We start from the raw sequence: 24,158 nt of genomic DNA on the forward strand, positions 1-24,158 counted from the left end.
CACAGTGGTGCAGCACTTAGCATTGTCGCCTCACAGCAAGAGGCTCTCCAGTTCAATCCTCAGCTGGGGTGATTTCTGTGTGGAGCCTGCATGTCCTCCCTGTGGTCACATGGGTTTTCTCCGGGTGCTCCAGTTTCCTCCCACATCCCAAAAACATAATGTAGGTGGATTGGACACTCTAGGCATGAGTGCGTGCATGAGTGTGCCTTCCATGGAAGGTTGGGCGTTGGGCTGGCAACTCGACCCCGTAAAACACTACTGCCAATCATGAGCGGACAGGTGACCCACTGTGGTGACCCCTAACTGGAAAAAGCCAGAAGAAGAAGAAGAAGAAGACTCGTGACATAGGCAAATTTACATTCATATAAAAGTAATCACACTATAATTAACATAACAAACATTTTACTTCACATATATTGCTCTATGTCATATAACCTAAGCAACATTACATAAATTAATCAATTCCTGCCTTTTTTTAAAGAAGAAATATCTTCATTAAACCATCACTTACTACACAGGCAGTCATACATTTGAAAACAAACCACACTGACACAATCCTAGTCACAAACATTTTGCATCACAAACCATACTGACACACTCCCAGTTGTAAACATTATACATCACTTATAATCTACCCTATCTTTTTCAGTCAAACATTACATAGCTCATTTAAGTTCTGCTGCTTTTTAAACCTCATTCCTCCCTTGTATGTATTGTTCCCACAATTCCCATTTTTTTCCTATGTAGTTTGCTCGTATCCTTTTCTAAAGATCTCAGTTTCAGTTGTTTTATCTCTGTTACTATATTCATTACTTATACTACAGTTGGTTTTGATTTTAATTTCCATTTTCTAGTAATTGCTTTTTTGCCAACCACAATTATTAGACACAGGAAGGCCTTAACATGCCTGAACAATTCCAATACTGTATCATAGCTCAGAAAAATCATTTTCTTCATCAAACCAATCTGCCCACCCAGCATTTCTGACAGTGCATCTGACAGGGAATCCTTAAAGTCCTCCAATTCACCTCACTCCTAGCAAATATGTTCCCAATTATCTCTTCCTCCTCCATCACACCTCCAACATTTTCTGTCTGCCTGAGGAAAAATTCTCTGGATGTTAAACAGAACAGCTAATTCATAGAGCTGCTTAACTGGATACAGCACCTGGTTGGGAAAGAAACAGTATCACTTGATCACTAGGGAGTCTTATGACAATCTTACAGTGTTGTCTCAGAAAAAAAATGTAAATAAAACAAACGTACGACAGTGCACATAGGTCTGAAACACTTCTTTAATACCGTGTTACTGTGGTTACTCATTTTCCTCACGACTTCTATAAACTTAGAGTCTAGCTGCCTACAGATGTTACAAATACCCCTTTAGCCTACAGATGTTACAAATACCCCTTTACTGTGGGCACTATGTTTTCCCCAAAGGAGCTTCCTGGCAGCAACAGCAGTAGCAACAGAAAGAATTGAACAATGACATCCACATCACTGATGTTGACCCAGGCATCGAGCAGATGAAATTTAATGTTTTAACTACCTGCATTTAGGAGTGTCATTAATTGAGAAATGATAGGCATGGTATTATTTATTTTTAAAATTTTTTTTTTATTGCTACCAAAGGTAACCATTAAGCCTCTTTTTGACTGCGTTATAAGAATTAATAGTTTCCCTTCAAGGCAAGAGCCCACCAGCCTGTTCATTCCCCTTGTGGGTAACAAACAAGCACCAAGAGTGGTACCATCATCCTTTGTAATGGTTTGGTTATTTTTATCATACTCTTCTGTCGCTACAGTTTTGCTATAATTGCTGCAAATGTTTGCAAGGTATGTTGCATGTGAGCCTCCATTAATGCAGCCTCCAGTTCACAGTATTACATGCTACAAAGACAAATAGAATTGTCATGGTCCTCTCAAAAGTCCAGGTGTGGCCTATCCTCCAAGGTGTGTGAGCTGCTCACGTCCCACCTCCTCCATGCTTCCTCCTCCGGTACCCAAGCTACTAGTCAAAGCTAGGCCAAACTGAGGCAATAATCATGGTTGTATCCCTCGTAATCATGAAGCTGGTACATTGTCTGCTTTAAGATTTTGTTTTCTTTTTTCTTCCGTAAATTGTATTTTATTTATTTATTTATATTTGTTAACTGGGAGTGTCCGACTGGACGTAGGTCCATTTTCAGCGGAGGCCCGGGGAGAAAAGCTCCACAGTTAAAATACACAGACAGTAGTTACATTGGATTACATAGTGATTAACAATTTACATAGCAATTACTTACAACATATTTACAGATGAAGAACATAGTACATCAGTAGACAACTATAATCTTTATCTGTGAAGTACATAACAGACATTAACAAATGTTACAAGAAGAAGTTCCTGCTGTATAATAAGTACTGGCTTATGAGCATCTGAGCTTGCTATAATCAAGGTAGTTAGTGGAGTGGAAAGAAAGGTAGTGGTTGGATGGGGAGGGTGATATTAGAGTGGGAGTTGCAACGGCATAGCCAGCATGTTTTTAGGTGCACTTTTAGTAACGTTTTTAAGTGGGTGCATGATGGTATGGAGGTAATTGTGGGTGGGAGAGAATTCCATAATTTGGCTATGGTGCAAGAGAATAGTGCTTCACCAGCAGAGTTATTGGCTTTAGTGATCTGCAAGTGATTTTTGTTGCTGGATCTTAGTGGTCTGGTGGTGCGATAGGGTTGGAGTAGATTCTGGAGGGATGGGACATTTAGTGGATGATTTACTAGTTTGTGGGCGAGTGAGAGTTTATACCATTGAAGGAGGTGAGGGAGTTCAAGTCAGCCCAGTTCAGCAAGTGAGAGACAGTGATGACTATGGTAGGATGCCCCTGTGGTGAATTTGGCAATTTTGTTGTAGCAGGTCTCTAGCTTGTTTAGATCGCATTGCCTTAGGTTGGTATATATTGGACAGGCATAAAGTAGGGTGGAGGTAAGGTGGGAATTTGCTATTGAAATCTTTGCTGCTTTGGTGAGAAGTTGCTTATTTCTGTATAGTGCTCTTAGTTTTTTGTGGACTTTTTTATGGTCAAGGATATGTGAATGTCAAATTTTAGTTTATTGTCTATTTCCACTCCTAGCAATTTGGTGTGTTCAGTTGGGTATATAGTGGTGTTGTCTTTTGTTGTGATGCTAAAGTGAGAGTTGTTTTGTGTATGTTTGGTGGGTTGGAAGATGAGTAGTTTAGTTTTGTTTGTTTGTATTCAGATGTGCAACATTCTATACTCTTAAATTATAATCAGATTTCTCCACAGGCCCCTCTGTATAGGCTAATTCAGTCAACAATATGCACATTACTTTGCAAATAATAAATAAATAAATAATGCCACGCCTCAAATGTATTAATCGTATGAGACCCAAAGCCAGATTAAGAAAGGAGTATGTATAGATTTAGATTTATATTAGTTACATAAATTAATCCAGGAGTAATCCATTGCAATGCACAAGCAGTTTATATTTGTTTTTGAATCGGGGTACTGTTATTCAAAGCTCACTGTTACACTAATATGAAGATAAAAATGAACAGATACATGACACAATACTCTATAATTCATGACACAAGTCAAAATGACTAGTCTCAAAACAGTAGTAGAAGCTATTTAGACTTTAGTGCTTACTGTCAATGCAGGATGCCTCAGTCTGAAATGAATAGCAACCTTGATGGCGATGATTAATTGTCACTAGTGCAGAGTACCACAAACTAAGGAAAATTAAATCCAGTAGCAGAAGACAGAGAGATCTAACACAACAGTAACAGTGGTGCGTGACAATTTCTCTGTGGCAGCATAAACACAGAGAAAACTCATGAATATTGTTACATTTTTCCAGTTGTACTATGGTAAAAATAAAATAGACACTAATATAGAACAGAATTTCATGCTGCAAGCAGTCTGATAATGTCAGATACACCAGTAAATTATAAATTGTAGTTGAAAAAGGTGTGCAAAATATGAAAAGTACATCTACAGGTTCTAAAATGTCCCAATGCCATAAGTAGATTGACCATGTATCAAGACCTAGTTCAGACTAACAATAGAAAGGGACAGGCAGGAGGGTACAGATAACTTTAATGCATCTTTTTCAGAGAAGCTACCCCCATGAATAGGTCTGATGTTAAATTACAAATGCATTTGACTTACCAGATGGAGAGTATGCTTAAATTACTGACCTTCTAGTCTTTTGCTGAGCTGGTCCTTTATTCAATGAACAATGTGCATTTTATTTTTTTATTTTATTTTACATTTGTTGACCGGGCTAGTCTAGCTGGATACATGTCCATTTTCAGTAGAGGCCCGGGGAGAAAAACTCCAAGAAAAACATACAAAAAGAAATATAAAAGTCATAACAGATCAAACTAAAAAAATACAATTGTAACAAGAAATTTTTTTTTTTTTTTTGTACAAATACAATAGTCAGTGAGGATAACATTAGCAGTAAGCATCAATGGGTAAGAGATGGTGCAATATTCAATATATACATAAATTTTATTTGCAATAATATGGTATTTTGCTTCTTTAGGGTAAAATTATAAAGTTTCAGAGTAATTATTAGTTTAAAAGGAAAAAAAAGTTAGTCAAGGTTAGTACAGGAGCATAGCCAGTGTGTCTTAAGAAATAGCTTTAGATTCTTTTTAAAGAGTGAAAGAGAAATTTGAGTTGTGAGTTCAGTGGGTAGTAAATTCCATAGCTTTCCTACAGAGTTAGAGTACAGGGAGTCACCTGATGAGTTATTGGATCTTGAAGTGTTGATCAGCAATTTGTTTGAGGAGCATAAGTTCTTGAGATTATTGTAAGGTGTAATGATGGTAGAGAGTATTGAAGTGTTGGTGGGTTGATGTAGGGTCTTGTGGACAATGGCAAGCTGGTGAAATTGAAGATGGTTAAGAAATTCTAGCTAGTCTAGTTGTTTTAGGTTCAGACAGTGATGGGTTCTGAAAGGAGAGCCAGTAGCAAATCTAGCAATATTATTATAGGATGTTGTCAGTTTGTTGAGGTTGTTTTTAGAAAGGTAAGTGTATATAGGGGAAGCATAGAGTAGAGTTGAGATTAAGTGGGTTCTGGCTATAGTGATCCTAGCCACTGGTGTAAGAAAGGGCTTGATTCTGTAAAGGGATCCCAGTTTTTTGTTCACTGATTTTATTGTGCTGTTTATATGACTATCAAAGTTGAGGTTGTTGTCTATTGTTATTCCTAAGAGTTTAGTGGTTGTGGCAGGAGAAATAATAGTACCATCATTAGATGTGAGTGTGAGATGAATAGGGGTGGAGTTTCGGGTTGGTGTGAAGAGTAACAGTTTAGTTTTTTTGGGTTTAAGGAGGAGGCAGCAGTTTGAGAACCATTGTTCTACAGTATTGAAAGCTTTTTGGGTAAGAGATTTAAGTTCAGTTTGAGAGGTGGCTGTACAGATAATAGTAGAGCCATCTGCATATTGAATGCAGGTGGTGTGTGGGATTGCTGATTGAAGGTCATTAATATAAATTCATTGCAAGAAGCTTTCATTGGGTAAAGTGTCTCTTCAGCATGGTGGCTGGAGAGAAGCATGGCTAGTTCTTTCCATCTTCAAGGCAGTTGGACATATGCTGCTTTATATAGGGTGTGAACTTTAATTATAAGACTGTGCATACCCTTGTTAAAGTACAATATACAGCCAGTTAAATCTGCACTGCACCAGGATGATAGGCAGAAAGGGAAGGGGACAGCTGTATTAACTCTTACTGTGAGTCCCAGTACTGTGAAACAAATTCATTGCAAGAAGCTTTCAGAAAACCCTGCATTTGTTATTTTCTCCAAAAATGTGTGATTGTGGAGTTGGTATATTTAAGTTGGGAGGTAAGGGGTGCCTCCCCCATATGGAGGAATGGGGGGGGCTTGACTATGTGAAAAAAAGCTTTCAGTGACTTTGTTCAGTGGTATTGGGAGTCAGAGAAATATTCCTCATAGACTTCTCTCTAAGTTGTTAGGAAGTACTGCTAGCTTCCTTCTTTGGTAAATCCTTGCTGAGATCTGGCTAAAATTTATCTGATACTCTTGTCAATACAATAGCCCCTTGATAAACATACAGCATATAGTGGGTTAAAGCTATAGGTGCAGCAGAAGGCAAGGCACAGTGGTGCAGCGGTAGCATTGTCGTCTCACAGCAAGGGGTTCTCCGGTTCGATTCTCAGCTGGAGTGCCTTCTGTGCAGAGTCTGCATGTCCTTGCTGCATTCATGTGGGTTTTCTCTGGATGCCCTGGTTTCCCTCCCACATTACAAAGACATGCATCTGGAGTCTTTCTCCTGGGCCTCTGCTGAAAATTGGTTTTGTTCTAAGTTGGACTTTCCAGGTAAATAAATAAAGACAGGAGGTATTAGCACCTACAACTTTTTTTTTCAGAAACATCACACTAGCCAACTGTATAGTTATATTACAGCCAGTCAACTTGCTAAAAGATGGAAAGCAAGCCTGAAGTATGGGTCTCCCATCCTTGTGTTTCTGATTGGCTATCAGTCAATGTATGACATACAGTAGAGTAAAGCCTCACTTTAGCAAAAGATGGGTTGGATATATTGCTAGGACCTGTTTGTCCTGGGAACTTGAGAGACAAATCTAAAGGGAGAAGGAAGCACAATTCATGACAAGTATTCTGGCAATATGGGGAGCTTGTGGAAACATTGTTTGGAGTATGGACAAGCCAAGCATTGTCACACAACAAATTAAACATACTGAGGCTACGATACACACATAATATAAAACAGCGTCCAGTTATAAAGATAGGAATACTTAACAATAAATTTAGCTAAGCTAGATAAATAAATCCAAAGCAATCTATTTTAATGATACTCTACACTTACTACTCTTACTTTCTAAAACATAAAAGGCAAAAAGTGCAGATAGCAGTTACATGAGAGTGGTTTCCTCAATATCTTCAAAACTAAATGATTTTCCTGGTGCTAGTTTCAAATATATACATTTCTGTTCATCTTTCTGTTCCCATAGAAAACTAGGGGTCATCAGATTACATAATTTTATTTTCAGAGAAGAACACATAGAATTTGATTGTATCAGACCTCTATTAACTTTTTTTTTTTAAACAAGTTTATTGTTTTAACATACAAGAGAAATATCATAACAATTTTATACAAGTAATTAAAATAGATATGATTATAACATTCAACAAAATAACCAAAGTATTTACAAAGACATCCACTACAATCAGATCAATTAATTAAACTAAAATACCATGCTATTGAAGTTAAGATTTTTTTAACAGGTTTTGTAAATTATCCCATACAATATAATAAGATGTTTTCCTGGTTGTTCTTGACCTTATTGTGTTTATTTCCATATGGCACACTATATTCATAACATTTTTAAATTCATTGAATGAAGGAGGTGTATCTGAAATCCAATTTCTGGTTATTATTTTCCTAGCCACTGCTAGAATAGACCATAACAAGGGAAGCTTAATCTTTTTAACACTTTGAGGTACAGGTGTGTTGAATAATATAAGTGATTTAGAAATAATGAAATTATCTGTAAAAAGAGCTGCAAAAATTCATTAATTGACTTCCAATATTCTTTCAATTTTATACAGTCATAAAACATATGAGCCCAGTCAGCATTAATTTCTACATTACATCTTTTACATAGATTATCTTTATTATTTATTTTATTCATCATCAAAGGTGTATAAAAAGATCTATGTAAAAATTTCCATGTAAAAAGTCTCCAGACAATAGAAGATGTAGTTTTGTAGGCAGATTCCAATATATATTGTTTATCTTGTTGATTTGGTGGGTCCCCATTAATGGAAGTGAAATAATTCCATTAGGTATCTACACTGTAAAAAGTTTCTTGTCTGATAATTTTATGTATGTATGAAAGCTTTCCTTTATCAGAAACTTTATGTTGTAAATTTAATATCAAGTAATCAATCAGTGTTGGAATAGATTCTTTAACTGTTATAGACATTAGATCTATTTTATCAATGAGATGTTGTCTAAAGGTCTGAACCTCTAACCAGCAAGTTTCTCTTAGATCAAATTCTTGTTTTAAGAAATCTAGATTTTTAACTTTATTATCAGATATCAACTGATACCAGTACTTTAGATCATTATCTATAGCTAAATGGGTTCCTTCAGAAGTAGATGACAAAAGCATACCCGTGTAGATACATTATAGGGAATATAATAAAATTCCATTCCCTATATTTAGGATGCATGAATATAAAGTTACGATAGCTAATAATAATGTTTAATGGGTAACAAACTATATGTTTAGGTGTAATAGGTGAAGTACAAAATTCCTTTAGTAACCATAACATGGAGTTATTTACAATCATATTTTTATGTGTTAAGGAGATTTTCATGAAGTGCATACTAATTAACTCCCAGTAATCTTTCCATTTTGCAACATATGACTGATCTATTAATAAAGTAATAACTTTTACAATAGAAGAGATAGTATATAAATTAAAGTCTGGAAAAGAAATACCCCCTTGAGACCAGCTATTAGTATGTTTCTTTAATGCAATCCTAGGTCTATTAGGTGCCCATAGGAAATTTAACATTAGTGTATTCAGTGTTTTGATAATTATTTTTGTAGGTGGAAGTATTATTGATTGTATTAAGTATAAAATCTTGGGGAATATTATCATTTTAATAATTGTAAGTCTCTCTTCCATAGTAAAAACATATTATTCCAGGTATTAAAAGATTTTGTATATTAAGAAAACAGGTATTATAATTATTATATATAATAGATTTAATATCTTTAGATAATATTATACCTAAATAAGTTATCTGACCTGAATTGGGTACATATTTAGTAAAAATCACTAATGAGAATATTTTTTCGTGTATATATAGGTAGTATTTTAGTTTTTTCTTCATTGAATATTAAACCAGAAATACTTTTAAAATTCATCATTTTATCAAATAGAGACTGCATAGAAGAATTAGATCCTGCTGATGTAATTAGAACATCATCTGCAAAAAGTTGAATTTTAGATGTTGTATTTTCATCTATTTCAAAACCCTCTATGTCAGTACTGTTTCTGATCAAATTAGCCCAAGGCTCCATTATTAAAGTGAATAATAGTGGAGAGAGTGGACATCCTTGTTTTGTACCTTTAAAAATGGGTATTTTTTGTGAGACATATGTTCCTACCTTAATATAAGCCAATGTTCCTTTGTATAAATGCTCAATTAGATTTACAAATGCATCTGAGAAGTTTTGCACTTCAGTAAGGTAAACAGATAGTCCCAACTTACTGAATCAAATGCTGAACTTATATCAAGACTAATAAGTGTTAAATCTTTCTTTTTCCTACTTGCAAAATCAATTAATGTTAGGGTTCTCCTTATATTATCAAAAGTATTTCTATTTACAATGAAGCCTTTCTGATCTATATCTATAATGCCAGGGATGATTGTCTTCAATCTATCAGCAAAAATACTCATAAACATTTTATAATCAACATTAAGTAATGAGATGGGTCGATATGAAGTACATCTAGTTGGATCTTTATTACATTTTAAAATTGGCGAAATAAATGTATTTTGCCAAGATGGGGGGGGGGTTATTAGCACATTTTGGGCCAAAATAAAAACCTTATGTATTAATGAATATGTACTTTTAGAAAGGATTTTATATATCTCTGGTATAATACCATCATTACCCGGTGCTTTGTTTGATTTAAGCTTGTTTATTTGTGTAACAACCTCTGTATATGAAATACTTTTGTCCAATAGTTTAATCTGTTGTTTATTAAGCTTTTTATTCATGTTTGTGGTTATAAACTCCTTGATTTTATCTTTAGGTTCCATGTTAATGTTATTATGGTTAATTTTGTAAAAGTGATTTCTAAATTCATCTAGTATTTCTGGTAGACTAGAAACATTCTTCTTTTTCCTTAGAGAAAAGATTTCTTTGATATGATTTTGTTTATTTAACCTTTTTGTTTTATTTTTAAGTCTATGTAAGTATTTGGGGCTTATTGAGTAAGACAAAAACTTGTATTTCTCTAGAGTTATTTTAACTTTATGAGTTAAAATTTCTTTGTATTTCTCATTTAGTTTGTTTATTTTTTCAATGACTTTCTTATCCATAATATTTTCTTTATTATTATGTTTATAAGAGTCTAATTTACTTTGAATATCTAACAGTTCCTTATCCCAAGATTTCCTTTTATTATTATACCATCTGATACTTTGTCCATACAGATATGATTTTAAGGCATCCCAAACATAAACAATGGAGACTTCAGGAGTATTATTTATGTCTAGAAAATGTTGCACTTCTGAAAGTATATATTCTTTATAGTCTTTTAGTTGAGTTAAGTATGCTGGTATCCTTTTGATCTGAACATTGTGAGTATTTTTTATCATGAACTCAAAAACAATTGAATTATGATCAGATATAGGACATGAAATGATTTTGGAATTAATTAAATCTGTTACCATCTGGTTAGAAATAAAGACCCTATCTATTTTTGAATAAGTTTTATATCTGTTAGAAAAAAAGGTGTATGGTAATGATTTTGAATCTATCTGATTATTAATATCATTTAAATAATAAGAATTAGCAAAATCATTTAAATGTTTTGCATTAGATGTAATTTTCCTTTTTCCTATAGTGGTAGTGTCACTTTCATGTAGTATACAATTGAAGTCACCAGCTAAAATAATATCTCCTATAGAGAATGATATGATCTTATCAAGATGGTGTTTCACTGTATTAATACCAATTCCAGGTATCCAATATACATTAATTAATGTATAAGTCTTCCCATTAATTTGTGTTGTAACCATACAAAACATTCCTTTATCATCCTGATAAGACTTAATAGTTTTAGGAATGGGCATACTTTTATTCCATAAAATAGCCACCTCTTTTTTTCTGAGTGTGCTCTGAACTAACCAATACTGTATATTTGTTTGTGGCTAGTTTATCAATATCTTTTCAAGAGATGAGTTTCTTGAAGGAAGACTAAGTTGGCCTTATGTAAATTAATGTATCTTATTAGGCTTGCCCTTTTACACAGATTATTCAATCCATTAATGTTTAAAGAAATTCCTTTTAGAGATGTCATTTGGCATTTTTAAAACATAAGAATCTTATGATCAAAATAACAATTAACAAAATAAGTAATGTTACATCTCCTTCTTTAGGTATACCTTTAAATATAGCTGTATTTATTGAATCTCTTATGGGATTTTGTATAAGATTCAATTTTGTTTGTAGTGACAATGAGTTTACAAAATGTATTGTGGATGTCAGAACTATATACATACAACAATGAACAAGAGAAAATAATGTAAGGATTAAACCTTGCACCCAGCCTGGAGTTAAAAACTCCAACTTTATATACCACTCAAGTTAACCCCCTACCATAAGCAGCAGTACCTCAGCTACCACCTTATCAATTTAATACTAGTTATATTTAACATTAAATTAACAACTTTCAATTAGATTATCTAGCAAGACAAAACTACACATTTGATAAAACAGCATCATATAAACTAAGATAAACTTTTTTTTTTAAAAAACTATTCATACTACTATATACATCTAATTAATATAATACATTTGTATTCAAATATCATTCAAATAAACTTGATATTAGGAACCAAGAGGAGAGAGAGAAATAAAAGACGTGAGAGAGGGAGAGAGAGTGAAAGAAAGAAAGAAAGAAAAAAAGGGAGGGCATATTTACATATTAATTTATTCAAAGTTTGTAAAAATAAGTTCTAATATTCATTTAAATCAAAAACTTTGGCTAATATGGTTCAGACATTACATATATTAAGATGCATCTATTTTCTGTCATGTAAATGCAGTTAACAACTTCCAAAAAAACCTTGAATTACTTGTATCTGAGCTTTTTTCTCAATTGGGGGTTTTTTTTTGGATGTTTGGTGGGTTGGATAGTGGTGTTGTCTTTTGCTGTGATGCTAAAGTGAGAGTTGTTTTGAGTATGTTTGGTGGGTTGGAAGATGAGTAGTTTAGTTTTGTTTGTTTGTATTCAGATGTGTAACATTCTATACTCTTAAATTATAATCAGATTTCTCCACAGGCCCCTCTGTATAGGCTAATTCAGTCAACAATATGCACATTACTTTGCAAATAATAAATAAATAAATAATGCCACTCAAATGTATTAATCGTGTGTATGAGACCCAAAGCCAGATTAAGAAAGGAGTATGTATAGATTTAGATTTATATTAGTTACATAAATTAATCCAGAGTAATCCATTGCAATGCACAAAAACGTTTATATTTGTTTTTGAATCGGGGTACTGTTATTCAAAGCTCACTGTTACACTAATATGAAGATAAAAATGAACAGATACATGACACAATACTCTATAATTCATGACACAAGTCAAAATGACTAGTCTCAAAACAGTAGTAGAAGCTATTTAGACTTTAGTGCTTACTGTCAATGCAGGATGCCTCAGTCTGAAATGCCTTCTATAGCAACCTTGATGGCGATGATTAATTGTCACTAGTGCAGAGTACCACAAACTAAGGAAAATTAAATCCAGTAGCAGAAGACAGAGAGATCTAACACAACAGTAACAGTGGTGCGTGACAATTTTTCTGTGGCAGCATAAACACAGAGAAAACTCATGAATATTGTTACATTTTTCCAGTGTACTATGGTAAAATAAAATAGACACTAATATAGAACAGAATTTCATGCTGCAGTCTGATAATGTCAGATACACCAGTAAATTATAAATTGTAGTTGAAAAAGGTGTGCAAAATATGAAAAGTACATCTACAGGTTCTAAAATGTCCCAATGCCATAGATTGACCATGTATCAAGACCTAGTTCAGACTAACAATAGAAAGGGACAGGCAGGAGGGTACAGATAACTTTAATGCATCTTTTTCAGAGAAGCTACCCCATGAATAGGTCTGATGTTAAATTACAAATGCATTTGACTTACCAGATGGAGAGTGTGCTTAAATTACTGACCTTCTAGTCTTTTGCTGAGCTGGTCCTTTATTCAATGAACAATGTGCATTTTATTTTTTTATTTTATTTTACATTTGTTGACCGGGCTAGTCTAGCTGGATACATGTCCATTTTCAGTAGAGGCCCGGGGAGAAAAACTCCAAGAAAAACATACAAAAAGAAATATAAAAGTCATAACAGATCAAACTAAAAAAATAACAAGAAAATTTTTTTTTTTTTGTACAAATACAATAGTCAGTGAGGATAACGTTAGCAGTAAGCATCAATCGGTAAGAGATGGTGCAATATCCAATATATACATAAATTTTATTTGCAATAATATGGTATTTTGCTTCTTTAGGGTAAAATTATAAAGTTTCAGAGTAATTATTAGTTTAAAAGGAAAAAAGTTAGTCAAGGTTAGTACAGGAGCATAGCCAGTGTGTCTTAAGAAATAGCTTTAGATTCTTTTTAAAGAGTGAAAGAGAAATTTGAGTTGTGAGTTCAGTGGGTAGTAAATTCCATAGCTTTCCTACAGAGTTAGAGTACAGGGAGTCACCTGATGAGTTATTGGATCTTGAAGTGTTGATCAGCAATTTGTTTGAGGAGCATAAGTTCTTGAGATTATTGTAAGGTGTAATGATGGTAGAGAGTATTGAAGTGTTGGTGGGTTGATGTAGGGTCTTGTGGACAATGGCAAGCTGGTGAAATTGAAGATGGTTAAGAAATTCTAGCCAGTCTAGTTGTTTTAGGTTCAGACAGTGATGGGTTCTGAAAGGAGGGCCAGTAGCAAATCTAGCAATATTATTATAGGATGTTGTCAGTTTGTTGAGGTTGTTTTTAGAAAGGTAAGTGTATATAGGGGAAGCATAGAGTAGAGTTGAGATTAAGTGGGTTCTGGCTATAGTGATCCTAGCCACTGGTGTAAGAAAGGGCTTGATTCTGTAAAGGGATCCCAGTTTTTTGTTCACTGATTTTATTGTGCTGTTTATATGACTATCAAAGTTGAGGTTGTTGTCTATTGTTATTCCTAAGAGTTTAGTGGTTGTGGCAGGAGAAATAATAGTACCATCATTAGATGTGAGTGTGAGATGAATAGGGGTGGAGTTTCGGGTTGGTGTGAAGAGTAACAGTTTAGTTTTTTTGGGTTTAAGGAGGAGGCAGCAGTTTGAGAACCATTGTTCTACAGTATTGAAAGCTTTTTGGGTAAGAGATTTAAGTTCAGTTTGAGAGGTGGCTGTACAGATAATAGTAGAGCCATCTGCATATTGAATGCAGGTGGTGTGTGGGATTGCTGATTGAAGGTCATTAATATAAATTCATTGCAAGAAGCTTTCATTGGGTAAAGTGTCTCTTCAGCATGGTGGCTGGAGAGAAGCATGGCTAGTTCTTTCCATCTTCAAGGCAGTTGGATATATGCTGCTTTATATAGGGTGTGAACTTTAATTATAAGACTGTGCATACCCTTGTTAAAGTACAATATACAGCCAGTTAAATCTGCACTGCACCAGGATGATAGGCAGAAAGGGAAGGGGACAGCTGTATTAACTCTTACTGTGAGTCCCAGTACTGTGAAACAAATTCATTGCAAGAAGCTTTCAGAAAACCCTGCATTTGTTCTTTTCTCCAAAAATGTGTGATTGTGGAGTTGGTATATTTAAGTTGGGAGGTAAGGGGTGCCTCCGCCATATGGAGGAATGGGGGGGCTTGACTATGTGAAAAAAAGCTTTCAGTGACTTTGTTCAGTGGTATTGGGAGTCAGAGAAATATTCCTCATAGACTTCTCTCTAAGTTGTTAGGAAGTACTGCTAGCTTCCTTCTTTGGTAAATCCTTGCTGAGATCTGGCTAAAATTTATCTGATACTCTTGTCAATACAATAGCCCCTTGATAAACATACAGCATATAGTGGGTTAAAGCTATAGGTACAGCAGAAGGCAAGGCACAGTGGTGCAGCGGTAGCATTGTCGTCTCACAGCAAGGGGTTCTCCGGTTCGATTCTCAGCTGGAGTGCCTTCTGTGCAGAGTCTGCATGTCCTTGCTGCATTCATGTGGGTTTTCTCTGGATGCTCTGGTTTCCCTCCCACATTACAAAGACATGCATCTGGAGTCTTTCTTCTGGGCCTCTGCTGAAAATTGGTTTTGTTCTAAGTTGGACTTTCCAGGTAAATAAATAAAGACAGGAGGTATTAGCACCTACAACATTTTTTTTCAGAAACATCACAGTAGCCAACTGTATAGTTATATTACAGCCAGTCAACTTGCTAAAAGATGGAAAGCAAGCCTGAAGTATGGGTCTCCCATCCTTGTGTTTCTGATTGGCTATCAGTCAATGTATGACATACAGTAGAGTAAAGCCTCACTTTAGCAAAAGATGGGTTGGATATATTGCTAGGACCTGTTTGTCCTGGGAACTTGAGAGACAAATCTAAAGGGAAAAGGAAGCACAATTCATGACAAGTATTCTGGCAATATGGGGAGCCTGTGGAAACATTGTTTGGAGTATGGAGAAGCCAAGCATTGCCACACAACAAATTAAACATACTGAGGCTACAACGATACACACATAATATAAAACAGCGTCCAGTTATAAAGATAGGAATACTTAACAATAAATTTAGCTAAGCTAGATAAATAAATCCAAAGCAATCTATTTTAATGATACTCTACACTTACTACTCTTACTTCCTAAAACATAAAAGGCAAAAAGTGCAGATAGCAGTTACATGAGAGTGGTTTCCTCAATATCTTCAAAACTAAATGATTTTCCTGGCGCTAGTTTCAAATATATACATTTCTGTTCATCTTTCTGTTCCCACAGAAAACTAGGGGTCATCAGATTACATAATTTTATTTTCAGAGAAGAACACATAGAATTTGATTGTATCAGACCTCTATTAACTTTTTGAATGCTAATGATTGCTCCCTTTGACTGGTCTATCCATGAACTTCTTTGAAGTACAATTTAGCTGCATTTTATGGCTCTTGCTTTTCCTGTCTCCAGACCCTTGTGCTTTTAATTATATGTAACCAATTTAGTCCCTTCTGAAAAACAGTGGAAATGTGTATTTTGCATTTCAAATGGTCATTAAAACTGCTTTTTTATCAACAGAGAAAGGTTACAGAGTTACACACATTTATATGCCAGAAGAAGCATACTTACTGCTGCACAAGTGTTGTCAGTATGGAATAAGAAAAAAACAAAGTTCACATCTTTTTTTAAATGTTTTTGTTAAAATTTTAATAGGATATAATGATAGTTGACATCCGGAAACATTATGGCACATTTGTAAATATGTTTACTTACATACTAGTAAATAAATGAAAAGATGCCCAATGCTGAGTGTAAGAACACTTTAATTCCAAAAAAACAGATAAAAACAAATAAAAACAGGTAAGCACTTTCACAATTGCTCGCTTCTTCAGACCTTAACAAACAGTATGAAAAAACAGGCCTTTAAATACAAAAAGCTTCCAGTTAATTAAAAACAATTAAAATTGTTGGGTGTTAACACTTATCAGTGAACTAAGCCTCTCTTCTGTAGGAGAGGCTTTAAAGCAACAGCACTATTCAAACCAGGTGGCACATATGCTTTAAAGTTGACAATCCATTTCAACTCAGCAAGTTCAGTCTCATTACTCAAATCCCCTTCCCTTAAACTTTCATATTTAATTTCTGTAGTACCAAGAACTTAAAGTTGTGACTCATACCAGCTTCAGATACATGTTTTGCTAATGCATTTGTTCGTTTATTATTTCGTATGTCACTCTGATGCTGCAGAATCCTGTCCTTAAACATACAATTTGTCTTTCCTATATGATATGAATCTCATACATTACACTTAGCCATATAGACCAAATTTTTTCGAAAACAATCTGCATAAAAGGACAGATGCATAGGTTCCATACTTAATAGATGCATAATCAAGTGTGTAGACCATATAGAACTGCATGCCTTGCAAGACTGGCATGCATAAGTGCCCTTATGCTGGGAAGTGAGGTACCTATATGGTTGAGTGTGTTTATAACAAAGTCGCTGTTTCAAGTTCTTGGTATTTTTAAAAAAACTTAGGAACTGGTTCTATATATTCACTGATAGAGGGATCAGTCATCAGGATGGACCATTTTTTCTTTATGACTTCACAGACTTTATTAACCTCTGCTGAATAGTTCAAACAGACCCTATTTACACCCTTGGTGCAGTTAGCTTCTGTGTCCCTCACTATACTTGAGGAACTGTCAGAGACGTAGGGTTTTACTTTAATACCAGCTGATGTATTCAGTTCTCTAATTTCCTTATCTATCTCACTGCCCTTATAGCCCCTCTTCAATAGACCTGCCTTTAGCACTGTTAAAGCTTGCTCTAAAGAGTCAGCATTAGTATGCAATCTCATGCATCTAAGAACCTGATTTTTAACTACGTTCCTAGTAACATGGGATGGATGCATATTAGAACGATGTAAGATGCTATTTTTCCTGCATGGTTTCCTATACATTTTAGTGGACATATTACCCAGCATATCTTTGCTCACAGTAATGTCTAAAAATCAATAATGTCAACAGAGTAGTGCAGAAAAAAAGACAAATAATTAGTTGAAGTCTCTAACATGTCCACAAAGGCTTGAACCTCATCCATAGTACATCCCAGACAAAAAGGTGTCATCCACAAATCGCTTTAAACTGTTTTTACTCTCAGCTTTGGGCATCTTTTCATTTGTTGAACTTTGATTTTGGATATCCTAGATTCCACTACGTTCTCTTGCTGCAGATAGTAGTAAATAAGGTCGAAATTTAATTGCAAGCAGTTAAACTGTTCACAAGTATCACTTACTATAAATCCAGTACAAATTGCAACTTTTCAGTGAAGAGAAAAGGAAACAACATAGAAAGTGGAAGAAATTTGTTTTTCTGTTCTATCTTGTTTAAGAAGTTAAAAAGGTTTAGTAGATAGAGCAAGACGAGTTAGAGTTAGCGATATGTATTTGGTGTGTCACCAAGTTTTCACCATGCTATTTAGAAAACATGGGGATCACAGAGGAACAATGTGTACTAAATAGAAGAGGAGTGATACGATCATCCAGACTGGTATGTTTATAGGTGATTTAATCAAGCTGGATATTTAAAAAGGCACATCTTTATATCAGTCTTCTTTAGTGTGGCACCCCTGTGGTACTACAATCATCACTGCAATTAATATGACAGTTATAAAGAAAAGCAGACATGATTCTTGTGCGCACACATTCAGATTTGTGTGCATTTATGATTGTTTAGTCATATGTCAGTAACAGGCCGCTTAATTCACTTATCTACCACTAGATTCAATATCAGCTCCCAGTTTTATTTTTAAAACAGACATCACGTAATGCAATGAAATAAAACTAATAGCTGAGTAACCCAATTATGTGACTGTAGGTAGCATTAGCTGAGTGACCCAATTATGTGAGTGTAGGTAGCATGCCACTACTCATGACAAGCAATCATATGATTGTTTAAAAAAAAAAACATAACTGTTTGTAAATAATGCCTGACAGATTGGGCATTACAGGGAGATTAAGAACCTCCCAGTGCTGTTGTAAGGGTCTTAACCCATGCAAAACATATTATTTTCCTATTATAATTAGGATGAAGGTCATTATTGCAGTTAGATAATGGCATCTGTAGTGATTTAGAACTTATAAAACATGGTGTACTATGCTAGAAAATATTTTTGAATTAGTTTCTTTATAGTGATTTAGAAAATGTATACCCTACTAAAGCGAATATCTCTCTCCACCCTGCATTAGTAGCATACTGAAAATTAACAATAAAACATCCTATGTTGCAATTTTGCATTTGAATCTTTTTATAAGGCTTTTATGTTTGTGGTATGTTTGTTATGCTAATTCTGCCTAGTATAAATACAAATACGAGTAAAAAACAGTACAGTTTAAGCATGCTCTCAGCTTCTTAACTGAAGTTAATACCACATTTTTCACAGTTTAAAATGGACTGCCTCATCTGTTCCTTACCTGAGAGTCTGAATGCTGATACAGCTGCAGCTCGATTTTACTATGGGACAGCAAGGTGCAGGAACTGAAAACTAGACATTTCATCCTGACATTCTGTTCCACTACAGGTTTTCTGCTTTATGCAGCACAGAGCACGTTGCACTTTAGCCATCAGAGTCTGTGGCTGGTCAGGGCACTGCAAGGCCCATAGACAGGCTGCTTATTCTTATACTTCTGGTGGCTGATCATTACATGCAGCTGATCCCATGGAGAACAAAAGCAAAGCACACTTAAAGCCCACATCTCTAAATATAAAGTTTTTGTTAATATTTTTATATGCTACCATTGAAGATGCTTCTTCTCTTAATTCTATTAAAGGAGGCTCCAGTCTGAAATACACTAATTAGATAAATCGTTAAAGCCTGCAGCTTTAGGCATGGAGCTTATGTTGCCATATTTACATATAACTGGCAATTATTATCAAGACTGATGCTGTTGTTAAAGTGGCAGTTGCTGTGAAGTGTATATGACTTAAGTGTGGAGTTTGTGTTAACAGGTTTACATATGGCATCTCTAACTCGTGTTTAATGTTTGGACTTCTGCTCCTATTGGTGCTGTTAATAGGTTCATAGATCAGTGCTAGGCTAACTGCCCTTGTGGGTTATTTTAAGTGTAACAAATTAACCCATGTGAGAATCAAACCCTGTACCTTGCATCTGTAAGGCAATTGACCATTATGGCAGTGGGGTTATACAGTGAAGTTTTCTAATCTTGGAAATGTGCAAAGTTAGTTGCTCTTTCTTTACTCTGTGATGTGGTTTGCAACAGTTTAGAACAATTAAATAATCTGCATGATGGGTGTCTCTCAGAAAACTTTGTAGCTGTGATAGTTATAGTTTGAAGACAACGGTGAGATAGCTTGTGAGAATTCCATAGCAAAGCATTTTTTTTAATTCTTTGTTCATGCTAACAGTCAGCTTTGTACAAATAATTAAAAATGTTTTGTTAAGGAATTCTATGACAGGGCTGCCAGCTAGATGTACTCAACCAACACAGCACCACTGAGGTGGTTACATTTAACACTGAATACTGCTGTCATAATAGCTCATCAAAATGCTCTGTGCTCTGCATTCCCTGCTAGCTGATCATAGTAATACCTCCCAGCATACATATAATATTCCGTTATGATATCTGCAACAAACTTGCACTTTGCAGATATAAATCTGTTAATATTCAGCAGTGCTAACACCTTTGAAATCACACAATCAGTAAAATGCAATCCACCTAGAAGTAATGTTATTATCATCGAAAGAGGTGACTCTCTAATTTCCAGGCATTCTTGACCAAACCATCTGCCACACTACAGGGGGAAGTGATGTATGTTGAGAGGGAATATAATACAGCTGCAAAAATAACAGCATGTTGGCTGAAACTATGAAGTACCAACAACAGTCCTTCGATTCTCAGATGCAAACAGTGACTTTATACAAGTCATTTAAACAGGCAGCATTTCCAGATCACCCCTGCAAAAAAAACACTTTTGACAAGAAGCTAAACAGGCTTAACAGATGAATAAAATGTAACTAACAAATAAAGGACGCTGTAGTAACAGATGATTTATTAGTCTCCAAATTAGTCAGTTTGATGGGGTCCTTCTGTTCCAGAAACCATAAAGTCCATGCATTTTTCCTTATATCTATATTAGCTTTTGTGATCATAATCTGTGCATTCATAGGTTCATAGGTAGGTACTAGGCTATCTGCCCGAAGGCTTGTATAAGCCTAGCCAGAATGTATTGGCTTTCGCTGCCCCCTTAGATAAGTTCCCTGTGCCTCTATCCAGCAGAGCAAGTGAAGTGATCCCTGGAGTAAATTTTCTGTTTCCCATCCACTCGCAAAAGGTTTCTTTTGAAGAATGTTAGTGAGGAGCTCTGCCTAATGTAGACTAGAATCTTGTTCCAAAGCATGGGAAATCTCTGGGACAGGAATCTATCCCTCCAGCACATCCTGTTTATTGTTGTGGTGAGGTTTAGATCCCTAGAGCGTGTGGCTTGAGGGGATAAGGTTTTCTTTAGGTGGAGCATGTCCATCAATTCTGGGTTGGGCATGGCCTTGCACGTCAGGCAGAGATCACCTCTGAGTAGGCGGTATGCAACCGAGTACAGCTGGAGTTTCTCCAGTCGAGCTGCATAGGGCATCTCTTTGAGGCCAGTGATCCTCTTGGTGAGGTACTTCTGTGGTCTTTCCAGATGTTGCAGGTGTCTTGTAAGGTACATCCCAAATGGGGCATTGTACTCTATGATGGGTCTGATGAGTGATGAGTAGAGCGACACAATGACCTCTGTTGATCTGGATGTAAACCTTTTGTGATTAGGTGGGCCACATAGAAGGATTTTCTAACCACTTTGGCAATGTGATTTTCAAAGGTGAGATTAATATCTACTTGGGTCCCCAGATCCCTTATTATATCTTCCATATTTAGGGGACTACCACCTATGTGGTAGTTTGTGGGTACTTTGTTTTTTCTAAAGGGGATGACTATGCACTTTTTTGCATTTAGCTTGAGGCCATGATTTTGACACCAGGTATCCGTCTCAGTGAGACCCGTTTGGACGATGTCTGTGTCAGCCAGAGAGTCAATTATAGCCCCTAATTTGCAGTCACCTGCATACCTGGTCAGCCATAGTCCTCCTGTGCTTGCCTGTACCTCTGAGAAGTATATGCCAAACAGGAGGGGTCCTAGTACTGAGCCCTGGGGAACGCCACTTGTAACCGGTTTAGAGTTGGACCTAGCTCCTACAACTCTCACCATTTGGGTTCTGCCCATGAGCCAGTTGGCAACCCATCTTGTGATGTAGGGGTTTATAGTCAGGCTGGTGAGCTTGTCTATAATACCAGGATGGGGAATGGTGTTGAAGGCCTTTGTGAGGTCTAGGTAGGCTGTGTGTACCACCTGTCCCTCATCTATAGCCTTGGTAACTGTCTCAAAAAAGTCCACCAGGTTTAGGAGGCATGATCTGCCCTTAACAAAGCTGAACTGGGTAGTGTCCAGTGTTTGGAGGTTCCCAAAGTCTCTGTTAAGAAGTTCCATGATGATGTGCACCATAGACTTGCAGACCAAGCTAGTCAGGCTTATAGGGTGATAGTTCCCGGGGTCTGTTGTGACTCCACCTTTGTGGAGTGGAATAACTGTTGCTGTGCATCACTCTATGGGTACGTAGCCTGTGAAGAGGCTGAGTTTGAACAGTGTGTTTAGATGAGGGGTTAGTTCGTCTTTGAGCTCATGTAGGACGCAGCCTGGGACACTGCCCAATCCCATTGATGCTGTGTTATTGGCTTTGGAGAGGGCTGTTTTAACCTGAGTGTCTGTGATTTCAGGGAATCTACATTCTTCTGTTATGGTTATGGGCCCTTTTGGGGGTGAGAGGGGGGTGAAGTTTGTGCTGAACCTGTCTGCCAGGATGTTGGTGATATCAGTCAGTTCAGTGTATATTTTGCCATTCTGCACTAACTCTGAGCAGATCTGAACATTGCCACTTAGATTCTTGACATAGCTAAAGAATGCCTTGTGGTTATCTTTGGAGTCCTTGGAAATTTTTCTTTCGAAGCTCACCTTAGATGATTTTATGAGGGATCATAGTTTCTTGCTGAAACTGGGATGTCTTCCCTTCTTGGGATTTTACTCTTTTCCTGTACTAGTTTCCTCCTTCTGTTGTATAGCTTGTTTATGGCAGGAGTCCACCAGACTGGTTTCCTTTTCTTGGAGGAGTGAGTCTTGGTTTTGCTTGGGATGGCACGAGCCATGCAGTCTTGTAGGTGCCCATAGAATGCATTAGTAAAGGATATTGCAGCTTGGACAGCATTATCCTTCAGCATAGGGGCTTTGAAAATTTCCACCTTGGTCTTAAGTAACGTGAAGTTTGCTTTCGAAAAGTTTTTCACTGTGGTTTCCTTGTCCAGGGGTGAGGGCCGAATGTGGATATCCAAAGTGATTTGTTTATGGTCAGATCTAACCAGTGAGGGGTTGATCTCCATTGTTGAACACCAGTTGCCCATGCTGGTGATGACCAGGTCCAATATGTTGTCACCTCTGGTGGGAGTGTTGACCAGTTGAACCAGGGCGTTTGAGTTTATAAATTCTAGGAAATGTTGGGCAAGGGAGTTAGTACTTGAGTAGTTCTCCCAGATAATGTTTGGGTAATTGAAATCACACAATATTAAGGTGTTTGGTAGGACCTTTATGTTTCCCAGTGTTTTCAGAAATGGGAATGGAGGTCCTAAGACATGGTGGATGATCTGTAGCAAGCTACAATTTGAATTGCAGTTTTGCCCATTGTTTGTTGCACGTGGATGATCTCTGAAGCATTGTGCTGTGCCACTAACCTGGAGGTGTGGGTATCCTTGATGAGTATGGATACGCCCCTGCCTTTTATATTTTGGTTCGGGTTCTGTGACTGAAATGTATGGTATGAGTTGTAGACTGGTAGTGCTGGGGTGCTCTCTGGAGCCTTAAACCCGGTTTCTGTTACTGCACATATATCGATTTTCTCCATACCAAGGAGTGCCTCAAGGGCGTGCATTTTGAGGTTTAGACTTCTGGCATTGAGTAGCATTACCCTCAGTTTTTTGTTACTTGTGCTATTTACAGTGGTGGGTTTGTCTTTTGAGCCTTGCCTAAAAAAGGCACTATGGGGTGGCAAGAGTCTTGGCCAGTAATCGAAAGCCTAAGGGTGACAGGTGCAAGACATCTCTAGCGAAGCACTGTGGCTTGTCGAGCATGTCATCCCAGGCAGACAGCCACTGGATCCCCTTTGAATGACACCAGAAACTTAGCCAATTGTTGAAATCAAAAATGTTTTCTTTATACCGTGGTATCATTCTTGGAGAGGGCAGGATGCTACTCAGGGTCATCATACCGGCCTAGGCTACATGATCAGAGAGCTCTTCCATGTCTCTTTTCATGTAGTCCAGGGAGGTACAGCTCAGGTCATTTACACCAACATGGACAATGACAGAGTCATATTTGTACTTGTTCTGGAGTGACCTGAGTGTTTGTGTTATATGACGGATCCTGGCACCTGACAGGCAGCTAACAGTAACCTTCTCCTTATTCAGCCTAGTGAGTGGGACGTCAGTGTGCCTAACTATAGAGTCACCTATTACTAGTATGCTGGGTATGTTATTTTACCTTAAGGGCTGTGA

This window comes from Protopterus annectens, chromosome 2.part0 (genome assembly GCF_019279795.1).
Source record: "Protopterus annectens isolate FY-2018-M chromosome 2.part0, PAN1.0, whole genome shotgun sequence".
Lineage (NCBI taxonomy): Eukaryota > Metazoa > Chordata > Ceratodontiformes > Protopteridae > Protopterus > Protopterus annectens.